Source organism: Mauremys reevesii, linkage group 22 (genome assembly GCF_016161935.1).
Source record: "Mauremys reevesii isolate NIE-2019 linkage group 22, ASM1616193v1, whole genome shotgun sequence".
Lineage (NCBI taxonomy): Eukaryota > Metazoa > Chordata > Testudines > Geoemydidae > Mauremys > Mauremys reevesii.
The window spans coordinates 11,799,123-11,819,431 of record NC_052644.1 but is presented as its reverse complement, the minus strand read 5'-3'; the positions used below and the strand labels follow the sequence as shown (position 1 = coordinate 11,819,431).

The window sequence follows — 20,309 nt, the reverse complement described above, 5'->3', positions numbered from 1 at the left end:
GAGGTTCAACAAGGACAAGTGCAGAGTCCTGCACTTAGGATGGAAAAAATCCCATGCACTGCTACAAACTAGGGACCGAATGGCTAGGCAGCAGTTCTGCAGAAAAGGACCTAGGGGTTAAAGTGGACATGAAGCTGGATATGAGTCAACAGTGTGCCCTTGTTGCCAAGAAGGCTAATGGCATTTGGGGCTGTATAACTAGGGGCAAGGCCAGCAGATTAAGGGACGTGATCGTTCCCCTCTATTCGCCATTGGTGAGGCCTCAGCTGGAATAGTGTGTCCAGTTTTGGGCCCCACACTACAAGGAGGATGTGGAAAAATTGGAAACAGTCCAGCCGAGGGCAACAAATATGATTAGGGGGCTGGAGCACGTGACCCTAACCCTAACCCAGTCAGTCCTTAGCCTGTAGCAGTTCATAGGATTCTTCCATCCTAAGTGTAGGACTCTGCACTTGTCCTTGTCGAACCCCTCCAGATTTCTTTTGGCTCAATCCACCAATTTGTCTAGGTCACTTTGGACCCAATCTCTACCCTCCAGCACTTGGACTCTTTACATGCTTTCACAGATCAAAGAGCACATGTTCCATGATTTCATAGGGCAAAGTTTTAGGGCTATTTTGAGTCAGGGAGCTATGCTATAGGGTGCTTTCTCCATAGGGATTTCACAGGTGGGTCAACATAGATTTACAGTGTGACCCTTCTCAGGGTGCTGAGGGCTATGAGTTTCCTTGTTGCCATCTGCCACTAGGAAGAGGGACTTTTGCATTTGGAAGCTAGATGTTAGCGACCAAACTCATCCAGCCTGTAAGGCACTCAAGCAACCTCCTCTGAGCCACAGCAGCCCTGCCAGTTGTCAAAAGGCACCCTAACCCCTGAGTTCCTTCAATGGGACCCCCCTGGGGTCCAGCCCCGATCACCAGATACTCAGAGAAATCCCAGATCCTCCCTTCCTGAAACACCGGTATATCCCAGGTTACCAGTTTTACTGGAGACCATTGCTCCTGTATCACACACAGCACTTGAGTAGTTATCAAAGAAATGGACATTTAAACAGAACAAAAAACAACCTATACTTTTTAGTGGTTACCGTTCCTATCTAAGTAGATTCTCACCTCACACTTCAGTCCATTGCAGTGGTCGCTAGTCCCTAGGAGCCGGGGCCCTGCCTTTCATGAAGCACCACTGGTCGTTAGGGATCTCCTTGGTGAATGAACCTAGAGTGTTTTTCTCCACCCTCTAATAAACTGAATCAGTCTTTTGTTTTATTCACAGAAAGGACGATCTACTCATTGTCATATTGTCTTTTTCACTTCCACAGGATTTCAATGTCGCAAGTTTGTCTTTGATAGTTTTCCATTGGCTTTTCTGGGTTGGTGCAAAGGTTGACAATTGAGCAACACATCACATAGCTGGCTAGCAAGGGACATGTGACAATTCCCTCCCACATGAATGGGACGCCCCCACCAAGACCAATGATTGGGGTGACTCACTTTCATTATGATACCATATGGACATATTTTACCATGTACTTACATTACTCCTTCAATATGACTCGTACACATCTCTCACAGTGATTAGGAGTATCAATAATTTACAAGGAGCAAAGAATCCTGTGGCACCTTATAGACTAACAGAAGTTTTGCAGCATGAGCTTTTGTGGGTGAATACCCACTTCATCGGATGCAATAATTTACAAGCTATTTTCAGCAGAGGTCTCACTGCTATGCTTCCTGAATAAATATCATAAAATCAGTATTAGGTGTGGCAAGTCTGAAAGATCTGAGACAGGAGTTGCTTGTGAATAAGTGATCCTTTGCCAATTGGCACCACTGAGCTTTTGTCACAGATGCACTGAGCTACACAGTCACACCCTGCGATAATAGAAAGGCAGGGCCTCTCCTAGCTCTTGAGTCATTGGTCATCATATCTTCCTTTATTGGAGTGGAAACAAAGAACTGAGTGAGTTCTCTTTCAACTCCAATTCTTTCCAAATCCGTGGCCTTGGTTAGGGTAAATTTGCAGTTCTCTGCAGTAGAATCTTTTACAAAACCACTCAACAATATCAGCAGTGTTAAAAAAGAATGGCTTCCCAAAACATGCTCAGCTTTTTTTAAATTTGGTGGCACAGGTCCAGGCAAGGGACTGGATACAGGGCTAGATTAGAATCTGTTACTTACCAGAGCTGCATCCGAAGATGTGGGTGTTCACCCACGAAGGCTCATGCTGCAGGACATCTGTTGGTCTATAAGGTGCCACAGGATTCTTTGCTACTTCTACAGAACCAGACTAACACGGCTACCCCTCTGATACTTACCAGAGCTGGAGATTCTATTAGAAAATAGCTATTTTTCTGCAACTATTAGACTTACAACACTGGTTTTATTTTATACACATTTTTAGCACCTACACAGGATAAATTCAACTAAACCCCCACTTCTATTTCCTCAACATCTGTGTCATGAAGGGCAGCATCTCCCATAATATAGGGTAAGTTAGGAGAAATCTTCTGTAGGGCCTGGCTTACAAGTGCTTTAGGAACGAAATACGTGTGCATTTTACCTACTTCAAAATCACCTAATGTGGAATTCTCTCCCCAGATCATCTGAGACAATATTGTCTTCAACAATTGAACTACACATGATCATATGCACTTCCTCCAATTAGCTGAGGTTCTGCTGTTGTTCACCTTTTCTGAGTGGAGATTTAAAACCACTGCTGTTTCTTTGTTAGCATGTGCTATTGGAGAGTTCGCTCCTGTTGACAGAACTGCACTTGAACTTTCCCCATGTCATCGTGGAGGGATGGGGGAAAAGCAAAACTGAAGTGAAAAATGATGAGTTTAGTAAATGGTCATTTGTCTTAAATTCTCCAATAAATCTAACCTACATCCTATCAAACTGAACTAATATCCAATTGGATGATGAAACAGCCTTCAGGATAGAGAGAGAATACATGACAATGAAAGTGTCAAGTCAAATTCCAGAGCAGGTTACATCTGATTATTCAGAATCAGGACAAGAGATTCTCCCATCACATTCTCCTCTGATTCATTCAAACCTGCTTCACTCAGCACTGTCTCTATAGTCAGTTACGTTATTTACAACATTTTTACTATCCTAGCATCCAAATAATGGGCCCAGGGGGCGGGGGGGGGGGGAGACAGACACCTTGCCAGAAGTGGCTTTACCAACAGATTGAACCTGAAATTTTAACTCCAAATGATCACACTGTGTTTGGGATCCATTTGAATTCCCCTTCCAGGTCTTTGACACTTTTATCTCCAGTCACAATGACTCTGATTTAGGATTAAAGAAGTGAAAGCATCATCTCCAAGCACAGACAACTAAGAACTGTTCCTCACAGGACACTGAGAAGTGGATGGGTAGAATGTGATGAAGATAAACTCTGCATGGCTCAGAAAAATGGTATCAGTTCTGTAGTGATGGGGAAGGAGGGAATCTCTGAATCACCCCATCCCCTTCCAGTGTCACAGAGGCTGAAATGACCCCTTTACCCCCTGCCCCTGCTCCTCTTCATTTAAATATAATTTGAAAAGTTCCCAATATAACTGCTCTTCAGCACAACCCAGAGCAACATGAGATCAACTGGAAATTATACAATCTGTATCATTGTTGACTTTAACAATAACTTTGCAATAGAAGGAATGGTATAAATGTGATGCTCCCTCATTCCGGATAGGAAGGGCACACTTGAAATAGTCATGGGACAATGGAGTTGATAGAAACGACAAATAGATCAACTTCAAAACAGGGTAAATGGCAAAAGACAAAAATCAGTCACTCATCTAGACAAGCTGAGGGATAACGGTGCAGCAAACAGTTCAAACAGCTTTAAAAGTTAGTATGTGGGAATCAGGAAAAGTATTAAAGAAAAAAGTATGGATAAGCCCTAGAGGTTTTTGTGGTGATGATCTCCCTTGCAGAGTCTCTGATGGTTAACATGGGCTGAGTGCCAACAGAAGGTTTTCCCACACTCACGGCATTCATAGGGCCTCTCCTGTGTGGATTCTCTGATGTTCAGAAAGGGCTAAGCTGGTAGTGAAGGTTTTTCCACACTCACTGCATTTATAGGTCCTCTTGCCTGTGTGGTTACTCTGGTGTTGAAAAAGGGCTGAGTCTGTAGTGAAGCGTTTCCCACACTCACTGCATTCATAAGGCCTCTCTCGTGTGGATTCTCTGATGCCTAATAAGGCTTGAGCTGCTATTGAAGGTTTTCCCACACTCAAGGCATTCATACGGCCTCTCTCCTGTGTGGATTCTCTGATGCTTAATAAGGGTTGATCTCTGATTGAAGCTTTTCCCACACTCACGGCATTCATAGGGCCTCTCCCCTGTGTGGATTCTCTGGTGTTTAGAAAGGTCTGAGCTGGTAGTGAAGGTTTTCCCACACTCAATACATTTATAGGGCCTCTCCCCTGTGTGGATTCTCTGATGTTGAGAAAGGGCTGAGCTGGTAGTGAAGCGTTTCCCACACTCAATGCATTTATAAGGCCTCTCACCTGTGTGGATTCTCTGATGTTGAAAAAGGCACAAGCTGCGACTGAAGGTTTTCCCACACTCACTGCATTCATAGGGCTTCTCCCCTGTGTGGATTCTCTGATGTTCAGAAAGGGCTGAGCTGACCATGAAACTTTCCCCACACTCATGGCATTCATAGGGCCGCTCCCCTGTGTGGATTCTCAGATGTTCAGAAAGGGCTGAGCTGCTAGTGAAGCTTTTCCCACACTCACGACATTCATAGGGCCTCTCCCCTGTGTGGAGTGTCTGATGATTCCTAAGGTGTGAACTGTGACTGAAGGTTTTCCCACACTCACAGCATTCATAGGGTCTCTCCCCTGTGTGGATTCTCTGATGGAGAAAAAGGCCTGATCTTTGAGTAAAGTTTTTCCCACACTCATGGCATTCATAGGCCTTCTCCCCTGTGTGGATTCTCTGATGTTCAGAAAGGGCAGAGCTGTGATTGAAGCTTTTCCCACACTCACTGCATTCATAGGGCCTCTCCCCTGTGTGGATTGTCTGATGCCGAGTAAGGTGTGATCTCTGAGTGAAGCTTTTCCCACACTCACTGCATTCATAGGGTCTCTCCCCTATGTGGATTTTCTGATGATTAGTAAGGTGTGAGCTGCGATTGAAGGTTTTCCCACACTCACTGCATTTATAGGGTCGCTCCCCTGTGTGGATTCTCTGATGATTAATGAGGTGTGATCTGCGAGTGAAGTTTTTCCCACACTCACTGCATTCATAGGGCCGCTCTCCTGTGTGGAGTTGCTGATGCTTTATAAGGGCTGAATAGTCACATACGTTTTTTCCACACTCAGTGCATGTATTTTTTCTCTTTCCCATGAGGATTTCCTGAGGGGTTGTGGTTTCCTTGAGGTCTTTCTGAGTTCCTCGACATGAAATACATTTACCCACTTTCTCCCCTGGCTGGTTTCCCTGCTTTCTTTCTGGTCTGTGCTGAATCTCACACGATTGTCCCTGCTCATGACTGCTCGACACATTCCTTTCCAATCTTTGTGATAATGCTCTGGGTTTATCCACTTGCTCAAGATTTTCCTGCTGAGAATTCTGCTTCTCTTTCTCACATATCATTGTTTCACCTGCTGTGATATAGACAGAAACCTTAAACAGGGTTGGAACGGGAAGACCAAACCATAAAAAGTTCAGGATAGAGGTTAAATAAAAATCAGGAACTGACTTCCCCCAAATGTAGTAGCAGGATTTTTTTATGTTTTATCTGATTTAGAATGAAGGATAAAGAATAAGAATGTAGCATGTATTAAATGTATTAGTGCAGGGGTCGGCAACCTTTCAGAAGTGCTATGCCGAATCTTCATTTATTCACTCTAATTTAAGGTTTCACGTGCCAGTAATACATTTTAACATTTTTTTTAGAAGATCTCTTTCTATAAGTCTATAATTTAGAACTAAACTATTGTTGTATGTAAAGTAAATAAGGTTTTTAAAATGTTTTAAAAGCTTCATTTTAAATTAAATTACAGAGCCCCCCAGACCAGTGGCCAGGACCTGGGCAGTGAGAGTGCCACTGAAAATCAGCTCTCGTACCACCTTCGGTACATGTGCCATAGGTTGCCTACCCCTGTATTAGTGTATGATCTGATCATATCCTGCCAGCCACCCTTTCTGAGTAACAGAAAGGAATGGCTTAATGGGCAGAGATACATCAGCCAGAATCTGTGTCTGAACTGATTTCAAGGAAGTAACAGATCTTCGAGGGTCACCAATTTATCGTAGATTTAGCATTTTAAAATAAGTAAAAGAATGCTGTGATTGTTTTCTTTTGCACTGCAATTTGATGTTCCTGCTCAAAATGTTGTGTGCAAATTAATTCTGGTTTGTGTGTGAATGAGGAATGTGTGTTTTAAGAGATAAGTGTGAAGGCCATCGTTGAACCAGATGTACAAAGGAGGAACCAGAGACTGACGCAAGGGCGCCAGGAGGCTGCAACACGCCCCTAGTGAAATGTCAGAGGAGGGCAGATTGACGACTCTAAAGATGAGACAGGCACTTATCAGTGGGGACAAGACAGCTGTGACCAAAACCAGCCTGGGAGAACTCCCTGAGGAACTTGATGAAAGAACAAGATAAAGGATGAGAAGGACAATTTAAGAAAATAAGCACTCAAACAACAATTGATTACAATACGACAGTGCAAAACTCATTGGTCTCAATTAAGGAAAATCAGTATATAAACAAGGTGCCTTGCCATGAAACTCTGGGTTCGACCTGCCAAGACTTGCCCGAAGCATCGTGTCACAACCAACAGAACCCGGCTCCTCCCTTCCCGTGATCAACCTAGCTGGCTGCTAGATTGATCCAGACTCTGGAGTGGCAACTATAACATACACTGGCGGGACCGTGTGTGGTATGACTGAATGGAAATACTAATTGTTGTATCTTCAATAAATGCAGCATATTGACTTTTCCCCTGAAAAAGATCCCATGTGCTTCTTATAAGCATAACATTTTTTATGGAAAATTGCAAAAGGGTGAAGACATGCACTGTGGTTGTTGAACATACTGCTAAATATTGCTAAAAGGTATATACCATACGTATAATGTGATCAATCACTCAGGTGTGCAAAACCTCAGTCATAGAAGATCTAGGCAACAGGGGGAGGATTAGAGTCCTAGCTCCGACCCGTCTGTAGGGGAAAACTATACAGATAAGATATATACAAACTGTCTAGGTATATATGCCCCCAGCATGGGCGGTGAGTCCTATGAGCCCATGGTACCTGGGTACCAGGAATATTCCTGGCCCAGGGCCCGGCTTCAGCAATGTTTGGGGCTGGGTATCTCCCTCAGCCCCATCTTCTGCCCCTGGGTCCCCTCAATGCATCCTTTGGACCATTTAAAACAGCCCGGGGCCCCCACTCACCACTGGCAGTGCAGCAGAGTAGAGTGGCTTCCTCCCTGTTCACTCCACGTGTCTGCCGGCTCCTCCCTGAATCCCCTGGGCGGTGAGGGAAGGCTATGTCCTGACCCAAGTGCCCGTGCAGCCAATGGGAAGCTGCGGGGGCAGTGCCTGGGGGTAGCAGCACATGGAGACTCCTGGCCTGCCCTGCCTAGGAACCCCACTGCACACACCCCCCCAAGAGCTAGTACCTCCCCTTTGCCCCTCAAACTTCCTCCCAGAGGCTACACCCCTCCCTCCACCCTCCTCCCACCCCCAGCCTACACCCAAACTCAGTCCCAGCGCATGCATCCCTTATTCCCTCCTGCACCCCCAGCCCGTCCCAGTCTGGAGCCTGCACACAGAACCCAAACTCCGTCACAGAGCCTGCACCCCCACCCACTTCCCACACATCTCCTCCTGCCCCCAAACTCCCCCCCAGAGCCCCTCACCCCCTCCTACACACTCATCCCTTGCCCAAGCCTACACCTAAACTCCATTCCAGAACCTGCACCCCCTCCCTATGCACTCCCTCCTGTCCACAAACTCCCTCCCAGAGCCTGCACCCCTCACTCCCTTCTGCACTCCACCCCCTGCCCCAGTCTGGAGCCTGCACCCAGTATCCAAACTCTAACCCAGTGCCTGCACACCAACCCCATTCCCACACACTCCCTCTCCCCACACCCAAACTCCCTCCTAGAGCCTGCACCCCTCACCCTCCTGCACCCAGCACCCAAACTCCATTCCAGAGCCTGCACCCTAGACCCCCTCCCCCACCATAACTCCCTTCCAAAGCCCAACCTCTCTCCTGTCCTGCACCCCAATCCCCCGCTTGAGCCCAGAACCTCCTCCCACCACCCAAACACCCTCCCAGAGCCATTGACAGGTGGGGGGGGGTGGAGTCTGGGGGGCAGATTCTGAGCACCACCAAAATGTCTACAAACCTGCCACACCTGACCCCCAGTCCTAGAAGTGCTGGGCCATGAGGGGGAGGGTTAGAGCCCTCACTCCTACCTGTCTGTCGAGAGAAAATTACATAGGTGAATATATTCTCGGTTGTAGCAGGATCGAGCCCAAAGGATAGGGGGCTTAGCGTTTCCCCCTCCTGCTCTGTCAGGCAGAGTTATTTTTAGTGGGTAGAGACTTTTCTGTTTTATAAGTCCCAGCATGAGCATGGGCATGGAAAAGTTATAAGGGTAAAATAAATAAAACAATATGTTCAGGCAGTATTTTCTATGTGAGACCCAACTCTGAAGGATATAGGAGTGTGGGCAAATAGTGATAGCACCTGTGTAAGAAATGTTTAAAAGGAAGCAATCTAAAGACAATACTTTGTTCAAGAGATTACTCCTTTTAAACAGATTGTGCTCTGTGCAGTGGGGCAGCTGCCCCAGTCCATGATAGAAAGGCCTGGAATGGCCAGAAAGGCTGTGCATACCAGCAGCCAATCAGGAAAGGCCTGTGAAGAGCCAATCAGGGCCAAGGAAGAGGCAGCCAATAAGGGCCAGGCTGGGCCCTATATAAAGACTGCCTAATGAAGAGAAGGGAGTCTCTCCCCGACTAGCAAGGGAGAAGGACTGGCTCCTGCGGTAAGGAGGTAACACCTTGGCCAGAGCAGTGCTGGGCCGGCTTGGAGGAGCAGATGAGGTCAGGCCAGGCTGCGGTCCCTGACTAGAAGGGCCAAGAAGGTGCAAGGGGCCAAAGGGAAAATGGCCCATGGAAAATAGCTAGAGAAGGAGGGCAGAGAAGCTGCCGCTAGAGGGTCCCTGGGTCAGGACCCAGATTAGCAGGTGGGCCTGGGTCCCCCCCCTTCCACTGCACCTGGCTGCAGAGAAGTGTGGCAGAGACAGACTGCAGCATGCCTGAGGGGAGGGGCTAGACTTTAGGGTTGTGGTTGGCCATCAAGGCAGGTGCAAGCCGAAGGACTGTTATCTCCTCTCCCCCCCCCCCCGGAAGGGGGTGAGAATGGAGTAGTAGGCACTGCCAGAGGGCAGTGTCCTGAAGCGGATGCCGCAGAGCAGGGAGCAACGTGGGTCCGAAACCAGCAGAGCAGACAACGGGCGAGACACCATGCACAGAGGGCACTTCATGGCTGGCGAGAGCTAATTCCCAGACTGACCAGCAGGTGGCATCGCAGTGGTGAGTCTCGATGCTGCTACACTCTGTTAAACTAAACTCTAAAGGCTATAGGAGTTTGGGCAGTGTAGTATTTTTTGTCAATGATACTGTGATGATTTCACAATTTTAAAGGAAATGATTGAAGAAAGGGATCAGGGGGAGGGAGCTGATTGAGGAGCCCACCCTCCAGGCTAAATTGGTAGTGGAACAAAGCCTGTGTCCATGAAAAGGGATGTTTCAGTGAGGAAAGCAGGGTTGGGCCCTGACAAGCAGGTAGGCAACAAATAAAAAAATTGGAAAGCAGGTTGGAAGCCCTGAGGGTACGGTGGCAAAAGAAAAAAATAAAGTATGTATAGGCCATAGGGAATTCAGATCCTTGGAACCATACTTGGAATGGTGAAATCTGAGTTGATGAAGGTGTCATTTGGGGAGATAAGCAGGGGTGAAAGTAACTTACAGGACTTACTGGTACTGCCGGAGTCCTGAGGGGGTGTGTGGCCTCTTAAGATTTAAAGGCCCTGGGCACCAGCTGTGGCTAGGAGAACCAGGGCCTTTAAATCAACCAGGGACTCCCAGCTGAAAAGTTGACTGGAAGCCCCCCAGAACTCAGGGGAAAATTAAATGGCTTGGGGCTCCAGCCACTGGGAACCCCGAGCTTTGCGGGGCTGGGGCAGGAATTTAAAGGGCCCAGAGCTCCTGCCACTGAGGGGAGCCCCGAGCCCTTTAAACCCTGGCCCCAGCCCTGCCGCCAGAGACATGACTGGGATTTAAAGGGCTCTAGGCTGCCCGCAGCCACGGGGAGCTCTGAGCCCTTTAAATCCCCACGAAAGCCGGTGCGGTCCAGCACAGCGTACTGGCTCTTGCTGGTAGACCGGACCAGACCGGCTTACTTTCACCTCTGGAGATAAGCAAGTGATTTCAAAGAGTGAGAAGTTCCCTCTGCAGAGGCTGGAGGGAGTTAAGCAGTTGAATGTTGTAAAAAGTTTAAAAAAAGAAAAGTTATAGAAAGAGAACTCTTGGTTTCTTTGCAGCCATTCTGAAGGGAAACTGGGTCCTTTTCCAAAGGAAGGTCTGGAAATAAGCCAGGCAAAGAGACAATCTGACTAAATTGTTCATAGTCAAATGATTTCAAATTTGCTAAAAACACAAGGGGTTTCTATTGGAACGTAATTGCCCACAAATGTAGTCTACGTACAGCTGTGTAAAAATTAAAAGCAGTGTAAGGAAGGTTAAGGGAAAAAAGTGTGTAAAAATATATTGTGTAAATATGTGGAGTGTTTAGAACCTAAACCAACACTTGCGTTTGTAAAATTCTTGTTTTGCAGGTTTAAGATGAATTGGTTCTGTTTTTAAATAATACCGCTAAAATCCATTTGAATCTTTCATTCAAAGTTGCAAAACAGAGAAACTTTTTGCAAGACACAGGTAACTAGTGTTGGGTTTTTTTGGTATTTAGCGTTTAACCCTTAAAGTATCTTAATGCTTTATAAGTTCAATATCTTTTTAAAAGACCAAAGTCATGGCTGCACCAGGGCAGTTAAAACCAGGAGAATGGGGGGAAAAAAACCCGGAATTTGTGTAAAATAAATAATATATACACACACACAGCGCCCCACACTGAGCCTTAGAGTGGCTCTGTGTAGTCAAACTGTTGCTTTGTTAAAAGTATAAAAGAAAGTTACACCTTAGGTAAAAATTAATACGGCTAGTGTTATACAAATTAAACTATGGAAAGAATGTGCATTTTCCCCAGAATATGTGCAGTGTATATTGAAGGGGTAAAAGAAATGCAAACACATACCATACTACTTAATTAAAATCCTATTAGGGCTCCAGAGGAAGCCGCAATAGGTTGTGTTTTTCTTTTTCAGATCGCTGTGTGTTTTTAGAAGCAGGAGTTAAAAGTGAAATCAAAACTCTAGTGGAAGTTAACTGTGTCCCTTTTAAGACAGTCTCTAAGCGGCTAATGGTTTTAAATCCAAAAGCAAGCCAAAAAGTGTCTGTGTTAATGCAAATTACCTGATAAAGGAAGAAAAGAACTGCCCAAAAATTGCAGCACAAAAAAGTCAAATCAAAGGACAAGACGGGAGACAGGTAGATCAGAGGAAGGTAAGGGCACTAGTAGAAATGCAGGCCCCTACCGACGCCCACTCTTTAAGAATACTGCTAGGAGGATTCAATTTTCTTAGCCCACATCTATAAATATGCTAAAATAACTCACCCATTGTGGAAATTTCTTTTTAAAAAAAAAAGACAAAATGGGAATGGGGAAAAGAGCAGGACTCTGCTTTAACCCTGCTTAAACAGAAGGCCCTCACAGCCCCAGCCCTGTGTTTCCCTGATGAACCACAGCCTTTTGTTAAAAACCAAATGAATGTTTGGCAGCTAATAACATGGCCTTGGCTGCCACACTATTACAAAATATTTTAAAAGGGAACCTTAAAATGGGGGAAAGGGGTCACTCATTAGAATCAAAATGGATACACCCTTACGCCATGGTGGATCGTCTTAGCTGTGGAAGCCAATTAATAATTAACAAGGATTTGAAGGGATCTTAAATGTATGTTATTTAAGTTAGCATGAGTTGGCTAGAGAATGTAAGCAAGAGAATGTGAGACAGAGTGAACTGTGTGAAAAGTTATTACGACCTTGCAATGTGCAGTCTTGTTTACTTCTAGTAGTAAGACAAATAAGATAGCAAAGAAGCTTATGTATAAACAAATGCAAATGTTTTCTTTTTACTGTCTCCAGGATTGCTAGCTATTGTCTGTAACAAAGGTATAAATGCTTGTAGTGATTGTTTACTAATTGAGAGAGACCTGTCCGGGACAAGGGGCAACCCTGTTTCCTAGGACACTCTCTCCCTCTATTGTAATTACTAGAGAAAGAATAAAGTATTTGATTTTGCTGCACCCAAACAAAAAGCGAGAACTGAGTTTTTCTTCGACAATTTGGGGGCTCGTCCGGGATGGCAACGCCCACGGACACACAGACGGCTGCTACGGATCGTTCCCCTTCGAACCCCATGGCGCCACAATAGAGGTAAGAGACCTTTTGAAATCTCTATTGGGGTGTCGGAGGAGGACTGTCTGTGGGGACGTCTGTCTCTGTTGGGCTCACGCCATCTGAACTTATTGACTGTGCAGCAGGGTATTATTGTTCCCACAATTAGTTTTTGTAATACTCCTATCTTTCCTGTAAAGAAGCCAGGAAGGAACACCTATCGGTTTGTTCAAGACCTCCACGCGATTAATGCTGTGGTTTTGCCTTCTTTTCCTGTGGTTCCAAATCCAGCTACAATCCTTTCTTGTATTCCACCGTCAGCCACTTATTTTGCTGTTGTGGATTTGTGTTCAGCTTTTTTTTCTATTCCCATTCACCCACATAGTCAGTATTTGTTTGCCTTTACTTATAAAGGATGTCAGTATACCTGGACCAGGTTACCCCAAGGGTATACTGAGTCTCCATCCCTGTTTTCTCAGATCCTAAAGAAGGATCTGGATGATGTGGTTTTCCCTGGAAAATCAGTGCTTATACAGTATGTGGATGACCTTTTGCTGGCATCATGAAAACATAATCCCAACTATAAATATAAAATGATGAGGTCTAAATTAGCTGTTTCCACTGAAGAGAGGGATCTTGAAGCAATTGTGCATAGTTCTCTGAAAACATCCACTCAAGGTGCAGAGGCAGTCAAAAAAAAACCCCAGAATATTGGGAATTATTAAGGAAGAGATAGATAAGACAGAAAAGATATTGCCTTTATAAATCCATGGTACAGCCACATCTTGAATACTGCATGGAGATGTGGTCACTCCACCTCAAAAAAGATACACTGGAATTGAAAAAGGTTCAGAAAAGGGCAAAAAATGATTAGGGGTATGGAACAGCTTCTATATGTGGAAAGATTAAAAAGTCTGGGACTTTTCAACTTGGAAAAGAGATAAGGGGGGTATGAGAGAGGTGTATAAAATCATGACTGGTGTGGAGAAAGTAAATAAGGAAGTGTTATTTACTCCTTCTCATAACACAAGGACTAGGAAACAAAGGAAATTAATAGGCAGCAGGCATAATACAAACAAAAGGAATTATTTCTTCACACAACCTGTGTGACTCTTTAACAAAGGATGTTGTGAAGGCCAAGACTATAATAGGGTTAAAAAAATATGATAAATTCATGGAGGACAGATCCATCAATGGCTATTAGCTAGGATGGGCAGGGATGGTGTCCCTAACCTCTGTTTGCCATAAGATGGGAATGAGTGACAGTAGATTAATCACTTGATGATTACCTGTTCTGTTCATTCCCCCTGGGACACCTGGCATTGGCCACTGTCAGAAGACATGGTACTGGGCTAGATGGACCTTTAGTCAGACCCAGTATGGCCATTCTTATGTACTAGGAAATCTAGTGAGTCCAATGTAATGGGAGGGAGTAGGAAAATCCCTGGGTATGGAGAACACTGGGAAATTAGAAGCTATAATTCAGGAGCAACAGACTAATTATTCTGGAAAAGCAGAATGTGAAAAATAAGAATCACATCATGTGATTTAAGCAACAGAGCCAGACGCGAAGAGAAATTGTGGCTATTACACATGGTGATAGGGAAGCAAGACTCAACGTCTCAGGAAGTGTCACTACAAACTAAGCCATTTTCACATGCTGGGGTGCAATCCAGAGCAGTGAAGAGTTGTGTCATCTGTAATCCTGGGTGAGATTCAATGTTCTGCTGCTGGAGCTCCCCTGTCTGGATGCCCCCAGCCAGCATTCAAAGGATGCACTGAATGTCTGTGTGCTAAGTAACCCTGAACTGGCAGCTCTGACTCCTGCAGCTTGCTTGTTACACCCCAAGCACATTCTAGTTTAGGTAAAGAAGGCTCAGGGTTTGAAAGAAGGTCTGAGGTGGGAAGCTTCTGTTGGTTATGCCAGACCTAACCCCCAGTTTTACTTGAGCAAACAGGAGATATTTAACGTTGTGCAATACTGCTCCTGTGCTCTGATCCCAAAGTGTTCTTCAGCAGGGGAGGGTCTCTGGTAGCGTGTGTGTCACTAGCATATTGGGGTGATGCTGAAACAGGACAGAGGAGAGGTGGTATTGTGGGACTGGTGTGAACCTTCTCTTCTTTTCCCTTTCCAAGAACCAAGGGGACAGTAACCCTTACCCAGCGAGGTCACATTCTCATAGTTCTCCTGCATGACGTCTCTGTAGAGGGCTCTCTGAGTGGGGTCTAGCAGAGTCCTCTCTTCTCTGGTGAAATACACAGCCACCTCCTCGAAGGTCACCGTCCCCTGTAAGAGTAAGAGCTCAACACTCAGTACCTGCTGCACCACTCACAGCCCCACTGTTCGTGTGGGAGAGGAGCCAAACAGAAGCTCTGGGTGGCTCGCAGTCAACAGAATCTCACCCCACCCCATTCAGAGCATCCAGAAAACACCAGAGTGAGGGGACGAAGAGGGAGCCCCTTGTCTCTCCCAGCAGATCCATCACACACCTACTAGCCACAGACTGATACAGGAGGTGGAGCCACTAGCAGAGTCCAGGAAGAACTCCCTGGTAGGAAGCCCAACACCCTCCTCATTGTGAGGAGCTGGATATGAAGGGAGGGGAATCTCCCCTAAACCTGACTAGTGGGTGTCCCCTTCATATATCACAGCAGACACTGGTTAGGCTCTAGCACTATGAATCTGGTCAGTTTCCCTAGCCCCATGTAGGTGGGTTATTTTCTGTTAAAAAATTAGGGCATTTCCATCATGGAACCTCATGGGTCTGTTCCCAGAATCTAGGCCGCTTATTAAACAACTCCCAGCAGGTTTGCCCCTCCTGCCAGGCTAACCCCACAGAGAGATTTTTAACCTCCCTTCTCCCTCCCCTCATCCCATAATTAAGTCTCTGAACACAAGGCTAGAAAAGAGCAGAACCAAAGGAGTCACTTTCAACAATTCCCTCTGAGACTGACCCCACGGCAGCAACACACCAGCAGGAGGGATATGGAATCAGGAACTGGGTTTTCCTCTGTCTGAGCCTCATCTTGTCCACAGGAAAGTGACTCTACCCAGGGTGCAGAAATACATCTGTCCAGGCAGGTTAGAGAGCTTGAAATCTCTTTCAAAACTCTTCTCTCCCATCTCTTTCTATCTCCTTTTCCTTGTCCCCTCTCCCTGCCCATCTGATAGGAAAGTCCCATTCCTGGCTGTTTGCTCCCCATGACTGGATTTGCTCCTGCAATTGCTAATGGGAGGAGAAATGACCAAGGGGGGTATTTGTGTAAAGTAATTTTAATGCCAGACTCCAGCATTTTCACTTGGTTTCTTCCAGCTACCTGGAGTCTCTGGCTCAGAAATTAGTATTAACAGGGCCCAGGGCTGCCCTAGGGGGCTAGTACCAGCTGGAGAAAGTCATCCCCTGGGCCAAGCAGAGAAAAAGCTCAAATTAACGTCACTTCCCAGGACAGAATCCCCACTGGAGGAGCAGCAGCTGCTAAGCCTGGTCTCCCAGATCACAATGGAGGCTGCAGCATCTGACCCAGGAAGCTGAACCCCAATATCCTGAACAGAGAGTGACTGAGCATTTGAGCAGCTTCTCTCCTTTAGCTCTCTGGAGAGAGCAGCTAATGAGAGCCCCTCCTCACAGGGAGAATTGCTGATCTCATTTGCCCACTGTCCATTCAGAGTCACTCCTTGTCTTTCCATGCAGTGATTCTGGATTATCAAAGGAGAGGGGAAAGATGATCACTGGGCAATTTAACCCCCTGCAACAACCAGGATGGAGAACGACTCAGGGCAACAGGTTTCCTCCAAGGAAGGAGAAGTTGCTGGGATTCAGAGACATGGGGAACAGCCCCAAACCCGAGAGGATTTTTAATTGCTGTTTGATGACGACACAGAAAGATGAAAAACCTGAGATTTGAGATCAATGTTCAGAAATGAAAGAGAAAGGGTGGAAATCTGAGGGATTTTGGATCCATGTTTATAAATTAGTGAGAGGAAAGTGGAAAAATCAGAGGGATTTTATATCAATTGTTGATATGAGGTAAAATCTGAGTGTATTTCACATCAATATTTGATAGATGAACACAGAGAAAATGGGCAACATTTGGAAAAATTTTGTATCCATATTCAAGAATCTGAGAAGAGGTAGTTTTTTTTTTTTTTAGTATTTTATAGTTAGAGACAAGGAAAAACTCAGGGCATATTCACTTAGAAATAGAGAAGTAGAGAGAAAGTGGGGCAAATGGTTAGGGTATTTCATAACAATCTGAGATTTGCAGAGAATACATGTCACAAGCTAAGCAATTGATAACATGAGAGAAAGGGCTTGGCTACACTTGCAAGTTGCAGCGCTGGGAGTTACAGCGCTGGTGTGTGGCCACACTGACACCTACCAGTGCTGCAGTGTGGCCACACTTGCAGCATTTGCAGTACTGTATTGAGATTGTGGGCAGCTATCCCACAGAGCACCTCGTCCCATTTTGGCGCTGTGGGTTGTGGGAAGGGCACGGAAGGGTGCGGGTCATTCCGCTTCCTGTCCCAACGCCCCGTGGCCAGCGCTGGGGCTTTGACTACACTGGCACTTTGCAGCGCCGCAATTTGCAGCGCTGGAGAGGGTGTGTTTTCACACCCTGCTGCAGTGCTGCAAATTTGTAAGTGTAGCCAAGCCCCCAGTTTGGAGTGGGAAACCATTGGAATCGTTTGACCATTGGAATCGTGTTGATGCAAGTTTGCAGGGCAATTAATCACATCCTGCTAAGAAGGACTGTGACTCTGGGGAACGTGCAGGACATTGTGGATGGCTTTGCACAAATGGGTTTCCCTAACTGTGGAGGGGCGATAGATGGGACGCATATTCCTATTCTGGCACCCCCCCACCTAGCATCAGAGTACGTTAAGCGGAAGGAGTATTTCTCTATGGTTCTCCAGGCGCTTGTGGATCACCGTGGGCGTTTCATTGACATTTACACAGGCTGGCCTGGAAAGGTGCATGATGCAAGCATCTTTCGGAACAGTGGCCTGTTCAGGAAGATGCAGGCAGGGACTTATTTCCCAGACAGGAAGATCACAGTAGGGGACATCGAAATGCCCATTGTGATCCTTGGAGACCCCGCTTGCCCGTTACTGCCTTGGCTCATGAAACCCTATACAGGGAAGCTTGACAGGAGCAAGGACCGGTTCAACTACAGGCTGAGCCGGTGCCAAATGACTGTGGAGTGTGCTTTTGGGCATTTAAAAGCCCGCTGGAGGTCTCTGTATGGGAAGCTAGACTTGGGGGAAAGCAGCATCCCCGCGGTTATATCCGCATGCTGTACCCTACATAATATTTGTGAAGGGAAGGGTGAAACATTCAGTCAGGCGTGGACCACCGAGGTTCAAGTCCTGGAGGCTGAATTTGCACAGCCAGAGAGCAGGGCTACTAGAGAGGCCCAGCACAGGGCTACAAGGATTAGGGATGCCTTGAGGGAAGAATTTGAGGCTGAAAGCCAACAGTAATGTTTGCTGCTTTGCATGGGAGTGAAGTGCAGTGGTTACACTGTTAGGATTCTATTATCCCTAACATGATTTGCAGTGACTGTTTCTTTACTGGGATACGGTATCTTTCACTATCTGCAATAATAAAGACTGTTTTCAAAGCCAAGGTTTATTTTATTGAAAAGAAAAAAACTTCATTGACAGACACACAACATTTCAGGAACCTAAAAGGGCAGGGGGGTGGGTCGGTGAACTGTACAGTCATAAGTTTGCATATGTCCTGTCTGCAGTGCTGTGCAATGGCTGCTGCACTTCAGGGTGCATATACTGCATGGTGATGGGGATTGAGTGCAGAGGGTAAGGGTCGTAGTTCTCAGGGCTGGTTGGTGAACGTACAGGTGTTGGAGGCAGCTCGTGGTGGTAAGAACCTGGATGCTGGTGAAGGGGGTTTGGAGCTGACATTGGGGCAGAAGAATAAAATTTGGGATGGGGGGGGGCTGTGGGGCAGCACGGGACTGCTCTGCCTGCATGGCTACGAGTGCCTGGAGAGAGTCCGCTTGGCGTGCCAGGATGCCTAGCAGCTGGTTTGTGCTTTTCCTCTTTGCCACAGCGTTTCTCCGCCAATGTCTCTGGCGGATCCTGCTTTCCCTTTCTCTCCACTCCTGCAGGTGTTTACTCTCTCTAGCAGAGTGATTAATAACTGTTTTCAGCATGTCTTCCTTGGTTTTTCGCAGTTTTTTCCTCAGATTCTGTAGTCTCTGTGCTGTGGTAGATCTGGGCAGTCCAGCAGTCAAGGTCACTTTTGGAAGGCAAAAATGGCAACAGTTAAAAGGGTAGCATTGTTAATTATCTCATCCAGACAGTAATTCCCACACACTGAAGGAGTTTACAGTCTTCACCTTAGCATACTTTTCCCATACCAAATAAGAGCACACAACACAACAGGAGCCACGAAATGGTGAGTAAGGGGTACTGGGTGCTTCAGGGCTGTGCAGGGGTTTCTGTGCGTTGGGGACAGCAAACAGCTGCAGCGGGGATCTGCACTAAACAGTCTCCCAACGTTTTCCACAGGAGTTACTCCTGGAAGATATCTCCCTGCTGCGGGTCACCAGGGAAGAGCGGGAAGGTCTTCTACAGCAATGTGGATTCCGCCCTGGCCCCTATGCAACTTGCCTGTGTGCAGCAATGGTCCCCCCCACCCCTCGCGGCACAGTGGCGCGGACGCGTTAGCCTGACTGGGACAAGGACCACAGTGGCTCACCCTATAAACCTGAGCAGGCACATTGCCCACACGCTGGCTGAAACTTTTGAGGAGATTACTGCAGCCGATTACCGCGACGTGACAGACCACATCAATGGGCTATTCCACATCTAGGCATGCATGCATGCAGCCCTAACCCTCCCTCCTCTCCCGAAACATTTCCACCCTGAAAATAAAAGCCGCTTACCAGTAACCCGCTCCTCTGCTTTTCCTTCAGCAACTGCTGGCTGCTGCGATTGGCTACCTTCCTCCTGGCTTGGGAAGAGCTCCTGGCTGCATGCCTCCTGGGACTCTGGGGTGTCTTCCCCCATCCCAGTAGCTTCACTCGCGGTTTCCTCCCCCCCCCGCCTCCTCCTCCTCCTGCTGCTCCTGTCCCCCACCCTGCTCAGAAGTGTCCATTGTGGTCCTTGGATTGGCAGTGGGGTCACCCCCAAGTATCGCGTCCATCTCCCTGTAAAAATGGCAGGTCATGGGGGCAGTGCCGGAGCAGCGGTTTCCCTCGCGGGCTTTGTAATAGGCACGCCGCAGCACCTTTACTTTAACCCTGCATTGCAGCGCATCCCGCTCATGGCCCCTATCCAGCATGGACCTTGATACCTGCCCAAAGATATCATAATTCCTACGGCTGGAGCGCAGCTGGGACTGCACAGCTTCCTCCCCCCAAACACTAATGAGGTCCAGCAACTCGCCATTGCTCCATGCTGGGGCTCGTTTGCCATGTGGAGGCATGGTCACCTGGAAAGATTAACTGATTGCACTCCACACCTGGCTGCAGCAAACAGGAAGGGGATTTTTTAAATTCCCGGGGCATTTAAAGGGCGGGTCACCTGAGGCCACAGCAGTAGAGTGCAAACTGATGAGCAGAGTGGCTGGACAGGAATTCTGGGATATCTCCTTATTCCCTGGAGGCCAATTAAAGCGCTGGTGTGTGTCCACACCTGATGAGCAGCGCTGGATCACCAGCGCTGCACTCCTTATACCCCAACCCAACCAGGTGTACAGCCAGCGCTGCAGCCAGGGAGTTGCAGC

At 46.9% G+C, this 20,309-nt stretch overlaps 1 pseudogene; it reads right to left on the bottom strand.

Annotated features, from left to right (window-relative positions):
• Nucleotides 1-3,520: 3,520 nt before the first annotated feature.
• On the bottom strand, nt 3,521-14,766 carry LOC120388903 (annotated as a pseudogene).
• Nucleotides 14,767-20,309: the final 5,543 nt, after the last annotated feature.